The sequence below is a fragment of the Rhinolophus sinicus genome, linkage group LG06 (assembly GCF_036562045.2).
Source record: "Rhinolophus sinicus isolate RSC01 linkage group LG06, ASM3656204v1, whole genome shotgun sequence".
NCBI lineage: Eukaryota > Metazoa > Chordata > Mammalia > Chiroptera > Rhinolophidae > Rhinolophus > Rhinolophus sinicus.
In genome coordinates this window covers 127,843,721-127,865,977 of record NC_133756.1, presented here as the reverse complement: position 1 = coordinate 127,865,977, position 22,257 = coordinate 127,843,721, and the positions used below count along the sequence as shown (strand labels likewise).

The window sequence follows — 22,257 nt, the reverse complement described above, 5'->3', positions numbered from 1 at the left end:
TTTCTGTGTAGATAATTATGTCATCTGCAAATGGGGCCAGTTTAATGTCTTCCTTTCCAATTTGTGTGCATTTTATTTCCATTTATTGCCTTATTTTGCTGGCTAGACCTACCAGTACTATGTTGAACAAGAGTGGTAAAAAGCAAATATTCTTGTCTAGTTCTTGAATTTAGGGGGAAAGCATTTGGTCTTTCACAATTAAATATGATATTAACTGTGCAGTTTTTCTTTTAATAGATATCCTTTATCAACATGAGAAACGTCCTCTATCCATAGTTTGGCTGAGGAAGTGAATTTTGTCAAATATTTGTTTTTGCAGCAATTGATATGATCATAGGGTTTTTCTTCTTTGATCTGTTAATATGGTAGATTGCATTAATTGATTTTTCAATATTGAATCCATTTATATATGTTTTAAATTTCAGCAACATATTATAGTTGTCAATGTAGCGATCTTAAACGTCTTTCATTAGATTTCTTCCTATATCTTTGATGTTTTTGCTTGTAAATGGTATTCTTTAATTTCATTTTCTAAATGTTTATTATTGGGATGTAGAAATAAAATTGTTACATATTGACTTTGTATCCAGCAACTTGCTAAATTTACTTAATAATTTCAATAGTTTTTCTGTGGATTCTTTTTTATTTTCTATGTACTCAGTCATGTTTTTGTGAATAAGAATAATTCTACTTCTTTCTTCTTTACTGTTCTTTATTTTTATTGGGGTTTCTTGCATTTTTGTACTAATTAGAATCTTCAGTACAAAACTGAGTAAAAGTGGTGATAGTGGGATGTCATTATTTCTGAAATCAGTGTGAAAACATTCAATATTTCACATATTATTTTTGAGTAGGATTTCAACTATAGATTTTTGTGGATTTTTTTCCCCATGTGCAAAATTCAGAACAATTCTTTAAAATACACTTTAGCCCCACAAATCGTATGAAGACCTGCTACTGTAAACTCTGTGGCTGGTAAAAGAAACATAAACAGTAAAAAATAAGTAAAGTAATTTACTTTTGATTATGATTGAGAATGCAGCAAATGTTTCAATAGTTTTTAAAGTGTTTTAAATCAAAGTAAAATTTGCATAGAGAAAAATGCACAGATCTTCTGTATATAATTAAATGAATTTTAATATATTAATATATCCAGTACCCTAATCAAGATTTCAAACATTTTATAACCCCCTCAAATTTTATCTTGCCTCCTTTTGGTCACTACACACAGCAGATAGGCAACCATTGTTCTGATTTCTGTCATTGTTTTAGTTTTGCTTTTTCTCAAATTTTACAAATGTCAAATTGTATGCCTGTGTTCTTTTGTGTTCGGCTTATTTGTTCAGCACGATATTTTCACTATACCATAAATTCCATAAATTTTTATTTATACTCTTATTTGACGAACATTTAAGTTCTTTCTAGATTGGGGTGTAATAAATAAAGCTACTATAAACATTTCCAGAGAAGTTCACTTGTAAACCTAAGTTTTAGTTTTTATTGGAATAATACCTAGGATCCGAATCATTGGGTTATAGATTAAGTCTATGATTAACCATGTGAGAAATTTCAGAACAGTTTATAATAGTGGTAATGCTGTTTTCCATTACCACTTAGCAATATATGAGTTCCAAATGTTCCATATCCTCAACAGCATTTGGTGTTAGTCTTTTTAAATTTTAGCTTTTTCCTTTCTTTTCTTTTTCTCTTCCCCTTCCCTTCCCTGCTCTTTCGCTCTCGCTCTCACTCTCGCTCCCTCTCCTTCTCCTTCTCAATAGCCTTTTCATCAGGTTAAGGAGGTTTTCTTCTGTTCCTAATCTGCTGTGAGGCTGTGTCATGTTACAATTTTATCAAATACTTTTTCTGCATCTATTAAGACACTTGTAGAATTCTCATTTATTTTGTAAATATGATGAATTATATTGATTTATGCTTTGACATATTTATTGAAGCACAATTTACACACCTTAAATTCACCCATTTTAACTGTACAGTTTGATGAGCTTTAGGAAATGTACAATGTTGTGCAGCCACTGTCACAAACTATCACCAAAAGTTTCCTTGTTGCCTTTTGTAGTTCATACCTATTCTTATTCCAAACTCCAGGCAAACTCTGCAGTGCTTCCTGTCTGTATAATTTTGTTATTTCTAGAAGTTCTGTATCAATGGAATCATGAAATATGTGGCCTTTTTGTGTCCTTTTCCACATGGCAAGGAACTGAGGCTTCCTGCCAACAACCATGTAAATACGCCATCTTTGAAGCAGATTATCTGGTCTCCATCAAACCTCCAGATGACTACAGCCTCAGCTGACATCTTGACTGCAACTTCATGAGGGACTCTGAAAGCCAAATCTACCCATCTGAGCAACTCTCAAACCCCTGATCCATAGTAACTATGAGATAATAAATATTTTTGTTTCACCCATTAAGTATTGAGGTCATTGTGCAACAATAGATAATTAATACACTTGCGTTCCTAGAACAAGTCCAATTAGTCATGATTATCCTTTTGACGTATCCCTGAATTCAATTTGCTATTATTTCATATGGAATTATTGTGTTTAGTTTCATGAGAGATAGTGATCTATAATTTTCCTTTTTTTGATGTCCTTTTCAGATTGTGGTATCAAGATTATGCTACTCATAAAATGACTTTACAACTGCATTCACATTTTTATTATCTCAAAGAATTTTTGTAAAATTAGTAGTATTTCTTTATTATGTATTTAGAAGACTTCAAAAGTGAAAACACTTAAACCTGGGGTTCTCGCTGGAGAAAGTTTTAAAATTATAAATGGAATTTCTTTTATAGGTATGGAACTATTCAAAATTTCTATTTCTTATTTAATTTTAACTTTTACTGGTACAGAAATTTATCCATTTTATTATAATTGTCAAATTCCTTGCTTTAAAGTCATTCGTAATCTCTCATCTTTCGTAGTAAGATCTGTAGAATTCCTTAAACTTACAGTTTGTGTTGTTTCTATTTTTTCCATCAATCTTTCTATGTATTTATTGATTTTAGTAATTTTTTCAAAGAACTTTAGACTTTATGTTTCTCTATTGTATGTTTGCTTCCCATTTTATTAATTTCTACTACTATCTTTATTATTGCCTTCTTTCTAACTTTATTTGGGTTGATTTCCTGTTCTTTTTCTAGGCTCAAAAGTTGGAAGCTTTCATAATTTATTTTCAAACTTTCTTTTTTTTTGTAATACATACATTTAACATTTTAAATTCTCTCTAGGCATTGCTTTAGCTTTTATCTATAAGTTTTTACATGTAGTATTTTTTGCTATAATTCATTTTTAAATGTTTTCTAATATTTATTGTGATTTCTGATCCATTAGCTATTTAAGTGAGTACTTAATTTGCAAATCTCTAGAGATTTGCTAATAATCTTTTGTAAAATTGATTTATAGTCTAAATTGACTGTTGAGAGAATATATTCTATATTCTTGCTATTCAGAGTGTTGTTTATGAGCCCAACACTATCAGTATTATTTGGGAGCTCCTTGGAAATTCAAAATCTACATTTTGTCAAGATCCTGGTTGATATCTATGCTGACTAAAGTTTAAGAAGTGCTATTCCATATTATTTCAATTTTTGCAAATGTGTTGAGATGTACGTTAGATTCACCATATAGTCTATTTTGGTGTATGGTCCACCTGCATTTGAAATAAATGCGTTGTGCAGTGGTTTGGGGCGCTGTTTTATAAATGGTATTAAGTCAAGGTGGTTAATCATAAATTTCAAATATTTTATATCCTTACTGCGTTTTTGTTTGCTGTTGTATAACTTCTTTAAAAAGGCTCATTAAAATGTCCAATTGTAATTGTGGATTTGTGTAGTTCTTTTAGTTCTGTTAACTTTTGCTTTATGTATTTTGAAACTATGCTATTGGATGCATATGAGGTCAGACAATTAAGTTCAGAAACTTGTTGCAACGATGTTGCTAACGTTTTTTGATATCAGAGGGATTATTCATTATGAATTTGTACCAACTGGACAAACAGTTAACCAAGTTGACTATTTGGAAGTACTGAAAAGGCTGCGTGAAAAAGTTAGACGACCTGAACTTTTTGCCAACAGTTCATGGCTCTTGCATGACGACAATGCACCAGCTCACACGGCACTGTCCATGAGGGAGTTTTTAGCCAGTAAACAAATAACTGTATTGGAACTCCCTCCCTACTCACCTGATCTAGTCCCCAATGACTTCTTTCTTTACCTGAAGATAAAGGAAATATTGAAAGGAAGACATTTTGATGACATTCAGGACATCAAGGGTAATACGATGACAGCTCTGATGGCCATTCCAGAAAAAGAGTTCCAAAATTGCTTTGAAGGGTGGACTAGGCCCTGGCGTTGGTGCATAGCTGTCCAAGGGGAGTACTTCAAAGGTGACTGTAGTGATATTCAGCAATGAGGTATGTAGCACTTTTTCTTGGATGAGTTCACGAAGTTACTTGTCCGACCTCATACTTGTTTCAAGTTTTTAATCTTCCTGTTTACCTTTTTATATATGAAATTTTCTCTTTACTTTTAGTAATACTTTGTCCTTAGAGTCCTATTTTATGATTTAGAGAGATAGATACATAATAGATGTATCTCTATATATATAGCTTTTAACAAATAAAAAACCCTGTAGATATAGATCTAGATCAGCTTTCTTTGTGTCAATACTTACATCTTATGTCTTTTTTCTTTATTCTCTTGGTATAAACTTTATATTTAAAAGTCTTTTTTTGTGTGTAAACAGCTTATATTTGGCCTTTCAAAAAATCCAGTCTTTTAGTATTTACTTTTATGTTACAGTTTTTTATTCACTTCTGCTTATTCTCTTCTATTATAAATGTACACTTAGTAATGTAATTGAATTTAAGACTACCATCCTTCTACTTATTTCTGTTTGTCCATTCTTTTTCTTTCTTCTTTATTGCTCTTTCCTTGCCCTCTTTTGGATTTACAAAATATTTTAATTATTACTTTTTTTCTTCTATTAGCCTTTGAGTCTTATATTCTTTTATTATTTAGTAATTACCAAATAAATGACAATATGTCCCCCAATTTATTAAGGTCTACTTTAAATTAATATTTTTGCCACTTCCTGAACAATGAAAGAAATTTATAAGTTTAATTCCACTTTCTCCTTCTCATCTTTTTTGTTGTCACATATTTATTGCTACCTATGTTTTAATCCCCACATGACATCATTTTATTATTTTTCTGAACAGTAAAATTCATTTATATTATCTACATATTTATCCTTTTCAGTGGTCTTTACTTCTTCCTTCAGTTTCATAGTTCAATCTGGGGTCATTTTCATTCACTCTGAAGAATTTTCTTGTAAGTGCAAGTCTTCTGGTGACAAGACTTCTCAGCTTTTGTGTTTTTGAAAAATCTTTAGCTTAGTTTTCAAGGATAAAATTCTAGGTTGGCATACTTCTTTAAAATTTCAAATTTTTAAAGACATCATTCACTGTCTTCTGTCTTTCATAGTTTCTGCTGAAAAGGCAATTGAGTTTTGTTGTTTTCCTTTGAGGATAATGTGCCTTTTTGCCTTCTATTTGCTTGTATTTCACTGTTTCCCTTTGCTTTTCAGAAGTTTGTTTATATTTATTTATTTATATTTATTGAGGTATAATAGTCAAAAGACATTGGAATTCAGCAGTTTGACTGTAGATACAGTTTTCTTTATATTTATCCAACTAGGAGTTTGAAGAACTCTTTTAATCTTTAGTGTGATATACTTCATTAGGCCTGGAAATTTGGAGGCTAGTATATCTTCAGATATTGCCTTTGTTGCTATCTCTTCTCATCTGCTTCTGGGATTTCAATTATATATGTGTTAGATCTTCACATTGTATCCTATACTTCCCATAGTCTCTTCTCCATAATTTCCAGTTTTTTTCCCACTCTGAACTTCAACCTGTATATTTTCCATTCTAGTTCATTAATCCTCTTTTTGCTGTGTTCTAATCTAACCTTAAACCCATCCATTGAATTCTTAATTTTAGTTACACTTTATTTTTTCATGTCTAGAGTTTCCATTTGACTTTTTAAAAAGTTGCCGTTTGTTGAAATTTTCTATCTTTTTGCACATTAGTCATAGTTACTTTAAATGCTTGTTTGATAACTCCAATATCTAATAAACTCTAGATATTTTGTGACTGTTGCAACTCACAGAGAGAAGACCTTACTTCCTACACCACTGACAGTGCTTAACTGATATCTACATTTAAAAAGTATTGCTTAATATGACATCAAAAGCACAGGCAACAAAAGTAAAAATAGTTAAATGATCTGCATTAAAGATGAAAACTGTGCATCAAAGGATACAATCAACAGTGAAAAAGAAATCCAATGGGAGATACACTTGCAAATTATATATATGATAACAAGTTAACATTCAGCATATTTAAAGAACTCCTAAAACTCAACAACAAAAAAACAACCAGATTGAAAAATGGACAAAGGATTTGAATAGACATTTCTCCAAAGAAGACTTGTAAATGGCCAACAAATACATAAAAGATGCTCAACACCACTAATCATTAGGAAAATGCAGTTAAAAACCACAATAAGAAACCAGGTCACACCCATTAGGATGGCTACTATTAAAAAAGCAGAAAATAACAAGTGTTTATGAGACAGTAGAGAAATTGGAACCCTTGTGCACTGTTGATGGGAATGTAGAATTGTGCAACTGCTAAGGAAAACAATATGGTGGTTCCTCTAAATGTTAAACGTAGAATTACCATATGACCTGGCAAATTCACTTGTGAGTATATACCCAAAAGAATTAAAAGCAGGGTCTCAGAAAGATATTTATACACCCAAATTCATAGCAGCACTAGTCACAATAGCCAAAAGGTGGAAGCGACCCAAGTGTCCATTAATGGTTGAATGGAAAAACAAAATTTGATATGTGTATACAATGGAATATTATTCAACCTTAAAAAGAAAGGAAATTCTGACATGCTACAACATAGATAGACTATGCTACAACATAGATGAACCATATCTATGCTACAACATAGATAAACCTTAAAGACTTTATGCTAAGTGAAATAAGCCAGTCACAAAAACAGAAATTCATTTACATGAGGTATTTAGAATAGTCAAATTCATAGAGACAGAAAGTAGGATGGTGGTTGCCAGGAAAACAATATCCTGGCCGCCAGGGGTGGAGTGGGGACTGGAGACTGATTGAATGGGTACAGAGTTTCAGTTTTGCAAGATGAAAAGAGTCTAGAGATTCCACAACAATGTAAATATGTTTAACACTATTGAACTGTACACTCCAAAATGCTTGGGCTGGCCCGGTGGCTCAGGTGGTTAGAGCTCCATGCCGGTTCGATTCCCACAGGGGCCAGTGGGCTCTCAACCACAAGGTTGCTGGTTCAACTCCTCGAGTCCCGCAAGGGATGGTGGGCTCCGCCCCCTGCAACTAAGATTGAATACAGCCTCTTGAGCTGAGCTGCCGCTGAGCTCCTGGATGGCTCAGTTGGTTGGAGCACATCCTCTCAACCACAAGGTTGCCAGTTCGACTCCCACAAGGGATGGTGGGCTGTGCCCCCTGCAACTAGAAATGGCAACTGGACCTGGAGCTGAGCTGCGCCCTCCACAACTAAGACTGAAAGGACAACAACTTAAAGCTGAACGGCACCCTCCACAACTAAGATTGAAAGGACAACAACTTGACTTGGAAAAAAGGCCTGGAAGTACACATTGTTTCCCAATAAATGTCCTGTTCCTCTTCCCCAATAAAAAAAAGAAAAGAAAAATGCTTAAGATGGTAAATTTTATGTTGGATGTATTTTACCACAATATAAAATAATAAAAATCTTAAAATATTAAAAACGTATTATTTAATATATTTGTTGCAATAAAGGTGAGCTTTTAGTAGAGACTTTTAGCACACCAAACTGGAAGGTAATAACATGTTTTTAAAAATATATTAATGTTGTAAATTAATTGATAGGGGTTTTAATGTGAAATGATCCATGCTTTCTTGGATAAATCCAAATTAAGCATTTTGTTTTATTTTTAATAAAATCTGTATTCAATTTGCCAAATTTTAAAAGGACCTGCTTGTGAGTCTAATTTTATTGGACAGATGTGTCTATAGTTTTCTTTTTCTATACCATCCTTGTCTAGTTTAAGTATCAATATTTTACTAGGATCATAAAACAAATTGGGTATCTTATAATCTTTTTCTCTTCTTTTGAAAGCTTACATAAGAAATGTTGTCTCTGTTTTTAAAGGTTTGGTAAACTTCACTCATAATACATGGTGCTTTTTGTGAGAGAGAGATTTGGCCATTAATTCAATTTTTTATATAACTATCAGTCTACTCAGGTTTTCCATTTCTTTTAGAGTCAATCTTGGTAATATAGTTTGCTAGATTGGTAATTTAATTTAAATTTTATTAGCATAAACCTCTTCACCATATTCTCTTATGATGAAAATAAAACCTACGGAAACAAGCACTCTTCTGGTTATTACATATACTCAATCAGGTTCCAGAGTTCCAAAATAGTGTACTCAAGCAGCTCTTTTGAGCTTATACATGGCTCTGGTGAAGGGACCAACTCTTAGACTTTCCTGCTCCATCATTTTGCATGCAGTCACTCTGATCTGGACTGGTTTCATCTTTAAGAAAAGCTGAAGCTAGGAACAAGAATGTTGGACAGTCTTCAATTTCACTTTCTCATTGGTATTTCTTGTAAAGCATATCTACTAGCAATTGTTCATATGAAAATGTCTTACCTCACCTTCATTATTTTTTAAAGATTTTTTTTTTAATTGGGGAAGGGGAACAGGACTTTATTGGGGAACAGTGTGCACTACCAGGGCTTTTTCCAAGTCAAGCTGTTGTCCTTTCAATCTTAGTTGTGGAGGGCACAGCTCAGCTCCAAATCCAGTTGCCGTTGTTAGTTGCAGGGGGCACAACTAACCCACCCTTGCAGGAGTCGAGGAGTTGAACCTGCAACTTTGTGGTTGAGAGCCCACTGGCCCATGTGGGAATCGAGCCAGCAGCCTTCAGCATTAGGAGCATGGAGCTCCAACCGCCTGAGCCACTGGGCCGGCCCCTCGCCTTTATTTTTGAAAGATAGTTTTTTTATTACAAGATATTTGGTTAACAGGTTTTTGTTTTTTGTGTGTGTTTTTTAAATTTTTAGTATCCTAAATATTTCATTTCGTTGTCTTGTGGCCTCCATTCTTTCTGATAAGTAGTCAACAGTTAATTTTATTGGTGTTGCTTAGTACATGACCAGTAGTTTTTTCTCTTCTTGCTTTCAAGATTTTCTCTGTTTATAATGTGTCTGGATATATGTCTCTTTGTTTTTATCCCACTTAGAGCTTGTTGAGCTTTTTGGACATGTAGGTTAATGTTTGTCATTAAATTTTGGAAATTTTCAGCCATGAAGTTTTTTAGTGTTTTTTTGTCCCTTTCTTTCCCCTCTCTCTGATATTCCCATTATATATATGATGGTGCATTTAATGGTGTCCCATATTTCTATGAGACTTTCCATTATCTTCTTTTTCTTCTGCGTTCTTTAGATTGCATAACTTCCATTGATGTATCTGCATATTCGTTGGTTCTTTCTTCTGCCAGCTCAAATCTACTATTGAGCTCCTCTAGTGAATTTTTCATTTTGATTATTGTACTTTTCAACTCCAGAATTCCATTGATTCTTTTAAAATTTTCTAGCTCTTTGTTGATATTCTCTATTTGATGAGACATTGTCATCATACTTTAAAAAAATTATTTTCGTTTCCTTTAGTTCTTTGAACATATTTGTAATAACTGGTTTGTTTTGTCTGCTAATCCTACTATCTGCCCTCTTGAATGGAGGATTTTGTTGTCTGCTATTTTTCCTGTATATGGGTCATACTTTCCTGTTTCTTTTCACCTTATAGTTTGTTTGTTTTTTTGTAAAAAATGCAACATTTTAGATTTTATAATGTAGTAATTTGTGCTCCCTTATTATCCCCTTCCCAGGGAGGAGTTGTTCATTTTCTTTGCTTGGTTGTTAGCTTATTTCTGTAGTGACTTGGTTGAACTAATTATGCAAAGTCTATTTCTCTTTTAGTGTGCAGTGTCTAATATACCTATTCAGGTTTTTGCCCTCTGTTTTTATCTTGTAACCTGGATACCTAAGGTCCACTCCTTGGTCAACATAAGTCACTTATTGGTCAAAGGTTATGCTTAAGCTCCCTTAGCCTGTTGGATTCTTTACCATTTACTATTAGATGTACAAGTATGTGGTTTGCAGTCTAATATCACAATTCTGGAAGTTCATTTTTGTACCACATTCAGCGAGGGACTGGTAACTTGGAAGTTCCCTCTCTGATTGCTGCTGAGAGGGTGCAGTCTTATGCACTACACATTCTTCCAGATTGCTAAGAATGAGTGTGATTTCATTTTTAAGCTTGGCCTCTTAGGTGTTGCCTCTAGAGCAGAGCAGCTTATGATTTAGTCAGTGTTTGTTTGTATGTAACCTTCTTCTTGCTCCGTGGAAACTTCACCTTATGTTGATAGGTCTTTGTGTGGCTCAGGGAATTCTTTCAGGTCAGCCCCATCTTCGTCTCTGACTGAGCCAGCATGGGTGCATTCTTGGACATGCACACAGCCTTCCCAACCCCAGAGTTGACTGTGACCCCAGGAAACCTCTTCTTAGCTATCTCTTTATTCTATTAAACTTCTGTCTGCTCTGCTATCTGGCTTGTATAACAGAGCTACCAGCCACCTCTTCATTGTTCTCCACTGATCTTCAATGTTTTCACAGCCTTCTTAGGCATGAAGTTCTCCAGTCTCTGTCCCAAACCGTCAGACTAGTGGAGTTCTTCTCATGGCCTCCCTCCCCCTGGGCATAACTCCGTGCCACTGCACTTGACCTGGGGGTGGAATCCCACTTTTATTTTGGTAACACCCTTGCTGTATAAAAGAACACTGGGAGGTGGGAGAAGGGCAGGGAGTGGCAATCCTTATCTTGGTTTGACCCTCCTGGCGTGGAGACTTGGCTCCATGAGTACATGGAGTGGGGTGGGGGTGATGGAGTCCTAGTATTCTCAGCTCTCCATGCCTAGGGTACAGTTTCTACCCTACGAGTGGGAGCCGGATGGAAAAAGGCAGCCCTGGTCCTCTTGGCTATGTCTGCCTGGAATAGAGCTTCTGCAATGCAAGTTTGGTGGTGGGGCAGGCGGGTGGTGTTGGATGTGAAACCCCAGTGGCATACTCCTCCTGGGTTGAACCTACAACTCCAGACCGGGAGATGGGGAAAGAGGGATTTCTCATCTTCTTGCCTGCTTCTTGACAGCGATTGCTCTCTGAAGCTGAACGCCTGAGCTTCTATAACATGGAGCTGGGGGTGAGTAAAGGAGTGGGTGGTAGCTCACTGTTTTAAACAGGATTTAGTAGATTTTCTTGAATGAATGTTTCTCCATTTGCTGTATGTCTTTAGAACAATTTCCAGAGGCTTTAAATTGTTGTTTTCTTAAAATAATTTTCACCAGTTAAATTGTTGTTTTGCTGGGGAGAGGGCCCACTGAGCTCCTTACTCTAGAAGTCCCACCCCAAAAATGATCTTTTAAAAAATGGAAACTTAACAATGAATTTCCTGCTCTGAAACTATTTCTCCTCTCGAGCTTAGAGCAGTTGAATGACTCCCAATCTAAAATTCTTAAGCTATCCAACCTATATAATCTAGTTTCTCTCTCTAACCTCAGTTTGAGCCAGTTACTTCCTTACTCTTCCACCCCCCTCCCGTCACATAAGGTCTCTCCCTGTTGCCCAAACATGCAGAGTTCTCTTCTGCCTCAGGACCTACCACATACTTTCATGTGATTGAAAAGCTGTGTCATGCTGTCTTTATCTACCTCTTTCCTACTCGTTCAGAATTCAGCTTAAGCATCACACTTCAGCAAAGTCCTCTCTTTGTTCCTTTCCACACCTGTAATTTATTATGAGTTGCTTATTACTCAATAATGTTTCCTTCGCTATTTGATTTTAAGCTCCCTGAGAGATGGTTTTCTATTATGCATTCCCAAGGAGCTCAACAAAAACTTGACCAATAGACTGATCCACTGCAGAGCTTCTACACAGGGAGAACAATGCTGGATTATCATGTAATATGAGGTGGGGGAATAACACAATGGTTACTAATATTTAATTTTAGCTTTTTATCTCTTCACAGTTTATGCAGTTATTCCAAGCACTTTTGTTTTGGTCATGGCATATAGATTCTTTTGGAGTTTGGATGCCCAGTTCCAACACCCTTAAATCAAAGAGACAGTGATGGGATGCATCTTCTAGTACCTCCAATACAAATGGGAGCTTCCCTCTTCCCTCTCTTCCCCAGCTCTCTCTCTAAAATCAAACGAGGCCAGGGCTGCAAGGAACTTGTGGAAGCCAAGACAGTGAATATGCTGACTCATGTCTCCTCCCCGTCATCTCTTTCTTTTGTCTCATGTAGAATTACGAAAACACGTCTGCCTGGTTTATTGGCACAAGTAGACACTTAATAAATTCCTCTTTCCATTTCTTTTCCAGCCCATAGATAATTGTTTTAGTTCTCTTACATACCTATGAGCTCTTTGAGCTCCTTTCATTGTTTATTAGTTCTTGTCCAGTTATCTCTGGAAAATTCTGTAATCATACTTTTGGTTCCGTTTGACTCCTAGCCCCCAAAATGGCCATGGTCATGCCAGCCAGTGGCATGGATGGTGGTAGTGTACCTGTGACAAGAAAAGGAGGAACAGTGCATTCAAAAGTGAAATTACTTGTAATTAGAAGAAGCGTATCTCTCTAGTGCCTTGACAGTGCCCAGAAGCCCCATTCAGAATCTCTGCAAATGTCACTGACACTTTTTTTATCCTTTTCTAAATACCACCTGAAATGGTTTTTGAATGATGAAAGAACAATACCTGCTTCTCCTCAAGGACTAGAAAGTGAGAAAAAATAATTTTCTTACTGAATTTTGTTGCTTTCCTGTTTTGTTTAATCATCGCAAGCGTGGCCACAGAAGGCCTTTCAACAGTATTCAGTGGGAAATGTACAGCATGTTATCTTCAGTATGCGCTTCTTCTTTCACTGGATTTTCTAGGGGTCAGGGGGTGTCACCTCCATGTGTACCATTGTTTCTGCCTATGGGAACAGGATGCATTCCAAGCAACTTACTTATAAGTGGATTTTCAGAATGCCCTGGCTCTGAATTTTAGGAGAACCAATACAATACATAGACATCAAAAGGGAGTCATTTCTTTGGGCTTTCTGAGTTTGTTTTTTACTTGACCTTTTTGTTCTATTTCCATTTAAAGTTATTGTTGAATGAAATATAGAAACCAATTCCACTGTAATGAATCGGATTCTTCTGTCACTCTGTGGTACATGCTGTATCTCAGTCGATTGTCGCTTGGCTCAGAGTAGACAATTATCAAATGAACAGATGGATGGTTGAATGAATAAATGAATGAATGAGTAAACAAATGAATAGCTCATCGAGCATAGTTGAAGAGATTGGAAATTTTTAACTGGAGAATATTTAGATAAAACTTCATAATTTCTTCAGAAATTTGAAGGTCTGCATTTGTTTTTTTTTAAGATTCAACACATTTATGAGGCAGATGCAGGCAGAACCAAGACACTACATAAAGGTTCATTTCGATATAACAGACATGTACAGAGGACATACTATGTGCCATATTTGGCCCATTGGAAATAGAATCACTAAACAATACAATCCTGTGCTTCTGCTTTGGGTCAAGTGGGGATCGGTGGTAATGAGGGCGTTTCTAGAGAGGAAGCAATCTTATTGGGAAATGGGGGCTGGGAACTTGTCTAGAAGTTGTGTTTGCATAATTAGTTCAATTTTAAATTAAATTTTGTTTCTATTGGAGTGACTGGGGGAGAGCTAATAATATTTAGGGTGTGTGTGTTGGTAAAGGGTATAGTGGACTCACTTTTTGGTACCATCGCTTATGAGGGTTAATGTTTAATGCTCTATGAACCGTCCCCTCAAAACCTTTATTTCTTAAGGCAACATGGATGACTTTGATTATTAGATAAAAGGTCAAGAAGTTCCCAGAAAGAAAGACAAACTTTAATATTTTGGGAATATTTTCCTGCTATTGTATTTGTAAAATAAAAGGAACTTGCTAAATAATTTCTTACCCTTGTGAGAAAATGTACTGTTTTCTGAAATAGTGCAATCAGAGATACCCCTACTTTGTTAGATGTCCTGATTGGGTTTGTTTGGACAATGTGGTCACTACATGTATAGGTTTGCAAGGGGCTGACTTCCAGCCATTGTCCAGAATTGCTGAGCCTTTGCCAGGGGGCCTCTGGTGTGTCTTGACCCAAAGTGTTCGAATTAACTGAGTTTGGGGAAGCAGGCTGATATTTTCCTACTTCTATTAATACCCCAAGGGCCCAGGGAAGGCCTGCAATCTACCAGTTCCTTAAGAATGGCAGTCTGGGGAACTGGAGGTTGTCACATGCTGGAAGCAGGGCCAGCAAGCAAAGGGTGGGCTGTAAGCCCATGAGAATGTCCAGGGCAGGATTGGGAGGAAACCTCAGATAAGAGGGCAGGATTCTGAGCGCTCAGCAGCACGTGATTGACAGTGGGCAGGAAGGGAGGCCTGCAGCTTAAATAATGTTACATAAACTCTCTCAGCGTGAGGCCTTATCAAAGGACCTCCTGGGCAGTGGAGAATTCCACACCTCCAGGAAGGGGGAATGCACATTCCCCAGGGCTGAAGGTCCCCCTTCAGGAGCCATTTGCTCCTCAGCTAGCAGACAGGGCCCTGGACTCCCACCACCCTTCCATCCGTGGGCACGTCCCGCTTGCCCTCCACCACCTGCCCTGCTATTTCTGACTGGAAGACTGGGAGCCAAGGAAATGCATGTGTAATGAGATTTGCAGCCACATTTTCCACACCCCATCTGGGAACACAAGGCCTGACACACACGTGTGTGCTAGTGGGATTATGACCAGAACATGTGTAATCAGAGCTGCATCCATCGCGGCCACGCTTTGTGCAGTAGGACCTCAGCTTCTATGGCCCTCACGACTCTAACAGCTGCCTTTTCTATGCTGTTGTCCACGCTGGATTCATTTCAGGTGACATTCAGGTGACAGTAGGACTCTGTGATGATGCCAGAGGCCCTGAGGTGCCTCTACTGAATACATAATCATACCTTGATGCAACCCCAACTTCAGGTAGGGTTCTTAATGAGGATGCTTTTCAAAAGCAATGTTGGTAGTCCAAGGTCAATTTTTGTCTTTTAGATTAGCAACATTTTTTTTTTAAGTGATAATATTCACTTTGGTGAACAAAGAGGGTGAGATGGGTACTACAGGTAGGAGTATATATGAATGAAACTTTTATGAAGAGGAGTTTGCCAGTCTGTCTAAGGAGCCTTAAAAAATTAGAGTTCTGCACAGGTCTGATTACATGCATTCTGTCTCATCACGCACTTTGGGCCAGGAACTGAACAATCTCCTTTAAGGAAATAATCAGCTATATGGACAAACATGTCTGCTGTTTATCCCAGTATTGTTAATGTTAAAATGTGGAAATTCAATTCAGTGTCTAATAATGAAGGAATGGTTAAATTAGTCACATTAAACTTGTATGATACAATATTAGGCTTCCATGAAAAGTGACGTATTTAGAGAAAATACAAAGTTCACAGGAAAGATGGTGCAAATCCTCTTAAATATACATTAAAAGCTCTGACTTGATGTGGGAGGAGAACACGTTCAGCTATAAATACTAGGTGAGGATTATCAGGGCCACCTAGGAGGTCTACATAATCCATAAATGGGAAAATAAATTTCACAACCTTCTTGGAAGATGGCTGGCAATAGCGATCAAATTTGAAAATGCAAAAACTTTTGTATCTAGGAATTCTACTTTTAGGAACTTATCCTGCAGACACATTTGCATTTGTCTAATGATATATGTACAAGGAAACTTAATACAATATTGTCTTAAAGGCAAAAGCTGGAGCAACCTAAATGTCTACCAGTAGAATGTGGGGTAAATACACTATAGTACAGCTATTAAATGTAGTACATTATTCAGCTCTTAAAAAGAATGAGGCTATTCATATATAGCACTTAGCTATTATAATAGTGCTGTCACGCTATATCCTAAATATATTAAATGAAAAGAGTATGGCACAAAAACTAACATACAACTCATGTGCGTGTGTGTATAAATTTATAGACTATCTCAGGAGGGACATAAAAAGTGGTTAATAATAGTGACGTGAGGAGCAGGACTGAAGGGAACACTTATTATTTACTCTATGTTCTTTCATATTTTTCAAACTTTGTACCATGTAGCATATAACGTATTCAGAAATTAATTTTTAAAATTAGAAGTAAAAAAGAAATAGAAATACATTTTAAAATTACTAGAGAAATGCTCATAGTATAAAAATAAATGGGGAAAAGCAGCCACCATATTTATGGTATAATCTCATCTGTTTAAAAAAAAAATGTACATAGAAAAAAGACAGAAAAGAACACATCAAAATGACACTGATTGATAGATAAGTTGGCATTTTTTTCTTAATATTTTTATTTTTGAGGTTTTCCGCAATGAGTATATTTGTATATTATTTCTGTAATCAAAACAAAAAACACACACCTTATCTCTGGTTAATGAGATTAAGGGAAACTTACTTTCTTCTTCATTCTTTTGGGTATTTTTTAAATAATAGTTTTGTACTATGTTTAAATATATAAAAAAGGAGGAGGGGAGGGGAAGGGGCGGAGGGGAAGGGAGAAGAGAAAAAGAGAAGAAGAACAAGAAGCCTGGGTCAGAATTTCTAAAACTGTGCCTGGGGCCTCTGAGCATGCCTTGCAGAGTGACAGGCATCTGTCCCTGGACACTCTTCTGGCCAGGCTGGGCTTGGTCCCACAGTGACCACCCACTGGCCCTGCAGAGCAAGCGAGAGAGCTTCTGCTTAGTGCTGAGTACCCCTGTCGCCCAATCAATGACCTCTCTGTTCAAGCAGCCACATTTGCTGCTGCAGAGGGACCTTGGGAGTGAGGAGAAGTCCAGTGGGGAGAGTCAGGAGGAGCCAGAAAAACAGAGGCCAAGGGGGAAAGCCAGGCACAGAGTAGGTTCCAGGCTGCAAACATCTGGGGCACAGTGCTTTAGGCTGCTTGGAACACACATTCACCCTTGCTCCTTTACTCTCCAAGGTTGCTTGAGGTTTCTTGAGTATCTCTCTCGCTAGAATTCTTTGCCTCCTCTGTTTCCCAAGGGTTGTGCCTGTCATTCTAGATAGACCATGAGTGCCTACAGCTGTGAAATTCCTGGCACAGAACACTGACCCATTGGAATAGCTGCTTTCTAACCAACAGCAGCCATATAAAAGTAGTGTGCTACATGCAACAGTGCGGAAAAACAGGGCCGAGGAAGGACAACTGCTGCTTACTGCACTGAGGTGGCTGCTTGTCTAGGTTACGTACTGCCTCATCTTCCATTAATAAACTAGACATTGTTAATTTGTGTATTTATTACAATAATTTTTCTGGAAGATGGCTATAAATTATTAGCAAAATTAGTAGCTTATGACAATTTTCAGACGTACAGAAGAAAAGTATCTTGAGGAAGGGACACCTTTTTCCAGTTGGTCATATGGATCAGTAGCAACTCTGTTAGTAAATGCTAAATTCAAATTCAGGAGCTCTCATCTTGCCCTTGTTCACAAACCAAACCAATCTGCTGTGAAACTCCTGGAGGTTAGCATGTGTGACTGGGCTGTACTATAACGGTAGTCTCAGATGAGTATTTACAGATGCTAAGGAGGCAGGACCATGTGCCTTTTTTTTTTTTTTTTTGTGCCTCTTGAATGGGCATAGGAGAGGCTGTCAGTTCTGCCCTCACACTTGGATTTCTAGCTTCCTCAGTTATGAGAACTGCATGCTGATATGCGGATTTCAAAGCAATTATTGAGACCTAAGGGCTCTATTAAGCAGAAATTGCAGCCTGACTCTGCAAGCTTCAGTAACTTGGTCGCTATGGTGTTTAATCCTGACTCGTGGACCCACGTGCTCTCCCAGAGTGCCGAGTGCAGATTCTATGATTGACCACATCTGACTGCTCACATCCTTTGCACCGCGTGTGTGCGTGTGTGTGTGTTTGTGTACAAGCATGGGTGCAAGCTCACTCGTGTGCATAATAAATACACATTGAACTTTTAAAATTCTTATTGAAATACTGATATAAATTACTTTTGTCCACATTCAGTTTTAAGGTGGGAAAAACGATTTTGTTCTGCTGAGACAAATGTAGCTGAAATGTGTCAGCCACCTTGGACTGCCGTGATGGGGAAGTGCTTTACTAATGAGGGTCCCTAAGTCTGGGAATGGCCCAAGGTCTACCACATGGGGCTTCTTTCTCTTTCTTTCCTCTCTGCTCTTTACCGCCTTAACTAAGCTATTTGTGCAGAAAGAGCAGGAGGTCACTGAAATCCCAGGACTCCCTTAGTACTCTTGTCTCCTTTAAGGAGATACCGGAGACTCCTTTTCTCACAAAGCCCTCCAAGGCACCGCTCCCTAATATCCTATCTGAGCAACCTAGACCCACTCTCGAATTCTAGACCTGTACATTTTGCTGGTTGCCAAATATCTAAGAGGAAAAAATATATCAAACCTAGTATTTCCAGAAAGTGAACCCATTAGCCACCTCCCTCATTTACCACAACTTTCGTCTCTCCCTATATTCCCTATCTTGGTGCGGTGGCTATGAGAGAACCGAGCAGAATGCCAACTACAGAGAATGTAGTTGACCAAGGGCCCAGCTTCTGTGCTCTAAAATCCATCACTGGGTTTGCACGGAGACCCACTTTCCATGGGCTGCTCTCAGCAAAGACCACGCATGGCAAGGATTCTAAGGCAGGTCCATTCCTGGGTGACGTGGGACAACTCTGACAATTCGCTTTAACTGAAAAACTCCCTGAGGACCTTGTGGAATCTTCCATAGGCTGCATGGCCATCTAGGATGCTTTTACCCAAACTTTCTCCCTCACTTCAACACTTAGGGTCTCTTGCATCTGTGGTCTGATGTCCCTCCCGGGTTTCTACAGCTCCTTTCCTATTTTCTTAGATGAAAATCTTTGCACGTTTAAACCCACCTTGGCATCTTTTTCTGAAGGAGCCAGAATAACAAAAGTTGTGCCATGAGAGGTAATAATAGTACAATTGGCCCCTTTTAGTTCTGGTGGATCCAGCAGTTCATCCTCACAGGGATAAATATTTATTCCAAATGTGTGTTTACATCTTCTGCCTCTGGATAGTGTGGTAAGTGCTATGATCCAGGGCTCACATTTACCAGGGACACAGGCAGAGGGATTCTCATGAGCTATGGGGCATTGACATCTAGACCCTCTTTCATCAAAAGACACCATGAAGAGATTGATAAAAATCAAGTCCACACAACGGGGAAAATATATTTGCAATATATGGATCTGATAAGTCTTAGGTACAGGATGTGTGAATTCTTATACGCCAATAAGAACAGAAGCAGATAACTCAATAGAAAATTGAGCAAACTATTTGAACAGGCCTTTCACAAAAGACGATATGCAAATGGCCAATCAACATTTGAAAAGGTGTTAACCTCTCCTAGTTATTTGGGAAATGTAACCAAAGCTTCAATGTGATGCCACTCGAAATGGCTACCATGAAAACACCAGACAAGTAACTGGCTTTGAGAACGCTCACACTCCGCTAGTGGAAGTGGATAGTAGAACAATTAGTTTGGAAAACTGACAGTATCTACTACATGGTCCGTACACATTTCCTATGAACAGCAATTGATTGTGTACCTAAGTTCGCCAACAGAGAGAGCAAGAATGTTCCTAGCAGCACTATTCATAACGCCAATAGCAAGTAATAACACAGTTCTAGATTTTAAGTGCTTACAAACATACAATATCAGTTTAGACTGTTAGAAACCCGAATAGTGGTTATCTCTGGGGGAAGGGTAGTGACTGGACCTGGGCAAGAGGGTGGCTAAGTTATGTTTCATGATCGGAGTGCTTATTACACTGGTGTGCTCACTTCAACAAAATTCATTAAGATATTCTAGGATTTGTGCAACTTCTCTGTATGTTTTGCTTCAATAAAATGTACCAAAAAGTGTGCTTTGTTCCTAAATATTTTTGTGATCAAAAACTAGGAAATACCGACTAGAAAAAGAGAAAATGCAATGTAGACTATTCACTTTGAACCTTATCTCTTTGGCCTTTTCCCTGCACACTCAGATGTCATCTCTAGTCCCTCCTTCAGATAAAATCAGGACCATGATGTTATTTTCTGCACTTTATTTTGTAACTGCTTCTTACAACTTTAAATATATATTCAACTACATACATTGTAAACATCTTTCCGTGGCATAGCCATGGTTTTACCACAAAGGGCGGCTTGTTGTTCATTGAATTGGAGTGCCACTGCCTATATAAAAACACATTTTCCACATTTAGGTTGTTTCCAGCTTTTCAGTGTTATGACCATTCTTGTACCTAAATGGTGACCATTCTTATACCTAAATCTTTTCCCCACACCCATGATTATTCCTTTAGTCTCAGGTCCTAGAAGTTGAGTGTCTGGGTATCTAAGGTGTGTACACTTTTGAGACTTAGATATCTCACAGCTAATTTTTTAACCGTGTAATAATTTGTACAGAGAACGTGCTTTGAAATGGCTCCTATCAGTCAGGTGGTTCTCTGCATCCTGAGAGCCACAGCAGTGATGACAATGACAGTGTCAATAATTACCACGGTACCTATTGTATCAGTCACTTCATTTATTTCCCACCAAAATCCTGGTCAGGTGGTACTAATAGCAGCCTTTTACAAACAACAAGACAGGTTCAAGTGAAGGATCTTATTCAATTTCTTACAAAAGAAAGTCGGATTCAAAGGTAGGCCCATGGACACTTGTCTTATTGGGGAGAGCACTTCAGGGATGGTGTAGATGCCTGACCACTGCACTGTACACCTGAAGCTGAAGCTGAACAATAATGAATGTCAACTACAATTATATATAGTCACAAGAAGTGGAGTGCAGCATTAGGAATAGAGACAGTGGAATTGTAATGGCTATATGTGATGGTAGAGGGGTAGTAGATTAGGGGAGGAGGGTTATCGCTGTGTGAGGGGTATAAATGATAAATGTCTAACTATTACTTTATTTTGTACACCTGAAACTAATAATAATAATAATAATAAAAAGGTAGGCCTGTCCAACACCGAAGCCCTCTCCCCTACCCCATGCTGTTTCCCGGGAAATGGCAAGTCATTTTGCTGAGTTGTACCAGGGAACCCAATTGGACCAGTGATTAAGCTATAATAACAATAGTTACTAATGATCATAGTGAAAGCTAATGCTTAATTTATATTAAAAGACTGGTCAGGAAAAAAAGTAGGATTGAGACAGAAAAAGAAAAGGAGTCTGGGGGGGAGGGGGGAGTTGCATGGGCGGGGGAATTCTGAATCTGATGGAAGTTGCCAGAAGATAAAAAAAAATTGAAATCCTGTGTCAAAAGACTTGTTGATGACATGTCACAAGCTTGTACAAGCCTCCTCAGCCACCAGGGCACCAGGCTGTTTGGCCCCATTCCCCTGGAGTAAGATTGATAAGCACATTCCACTGAGACCAGATGTAGCTGGGAGAGGCCAGGAGCCAGTTTACGAGAAGATACAGAGGGAGTGGAGAGGCTTGTGCAAGCTTTTTGATTGTCTCAGAGTTTTTAATGAAAGACCAAGGAAGTGAGACTTTTGGGGGATGTTTCAGTAAAACTCTGGATCAAGCTACATCCATTTTTCCATGAAGCTATTAGGGCTGGCTACTCAGAAATAGCTAGAAAACTTTGCATGCGTATATGTATGCGGGAGCATGGAGAGCATAAATGAAGGAAATGCCGTGACTGACAAGTTTGTGAGAAACTGGATGTGTATGCCTTTTGATAATTTGTTCTTAGTTTTTCTCCCTGCTGACTTACATTTTACCACATACTCTACTTGTCAATTTATAGGGTGAGTAGCTTGGACAGGTATAGAGAAGAGTCAACATGCGGAAGTGGGAGAGAAAGCTTTGGAATGCTGCTGATGTAGCTTCTAATCCAAATTTAGCCACAGATTAGCGTAGGGTAAGAGTAACAATAGCTAACATGAATTCCAGGATCTGTGCTACATGAAACTCTGTATCTAATTTGATTTTC

At 37.7% G+C, this 22,257-nt stretch overlaps 1 long non-coding RNA gene across 2 annotated transcripts in view; it reads left to right on the top strand.

Annotated features, from left to right (window-relative positions):
* The window catches only part of LOC141572237 (uncharacterized), a 156,119-nt gene that overhangs the window by 20,313 nt on the left and 113,549 nt on the right, over positions 1-22,257 (top strand). The window lies entirely within an intron of this gene.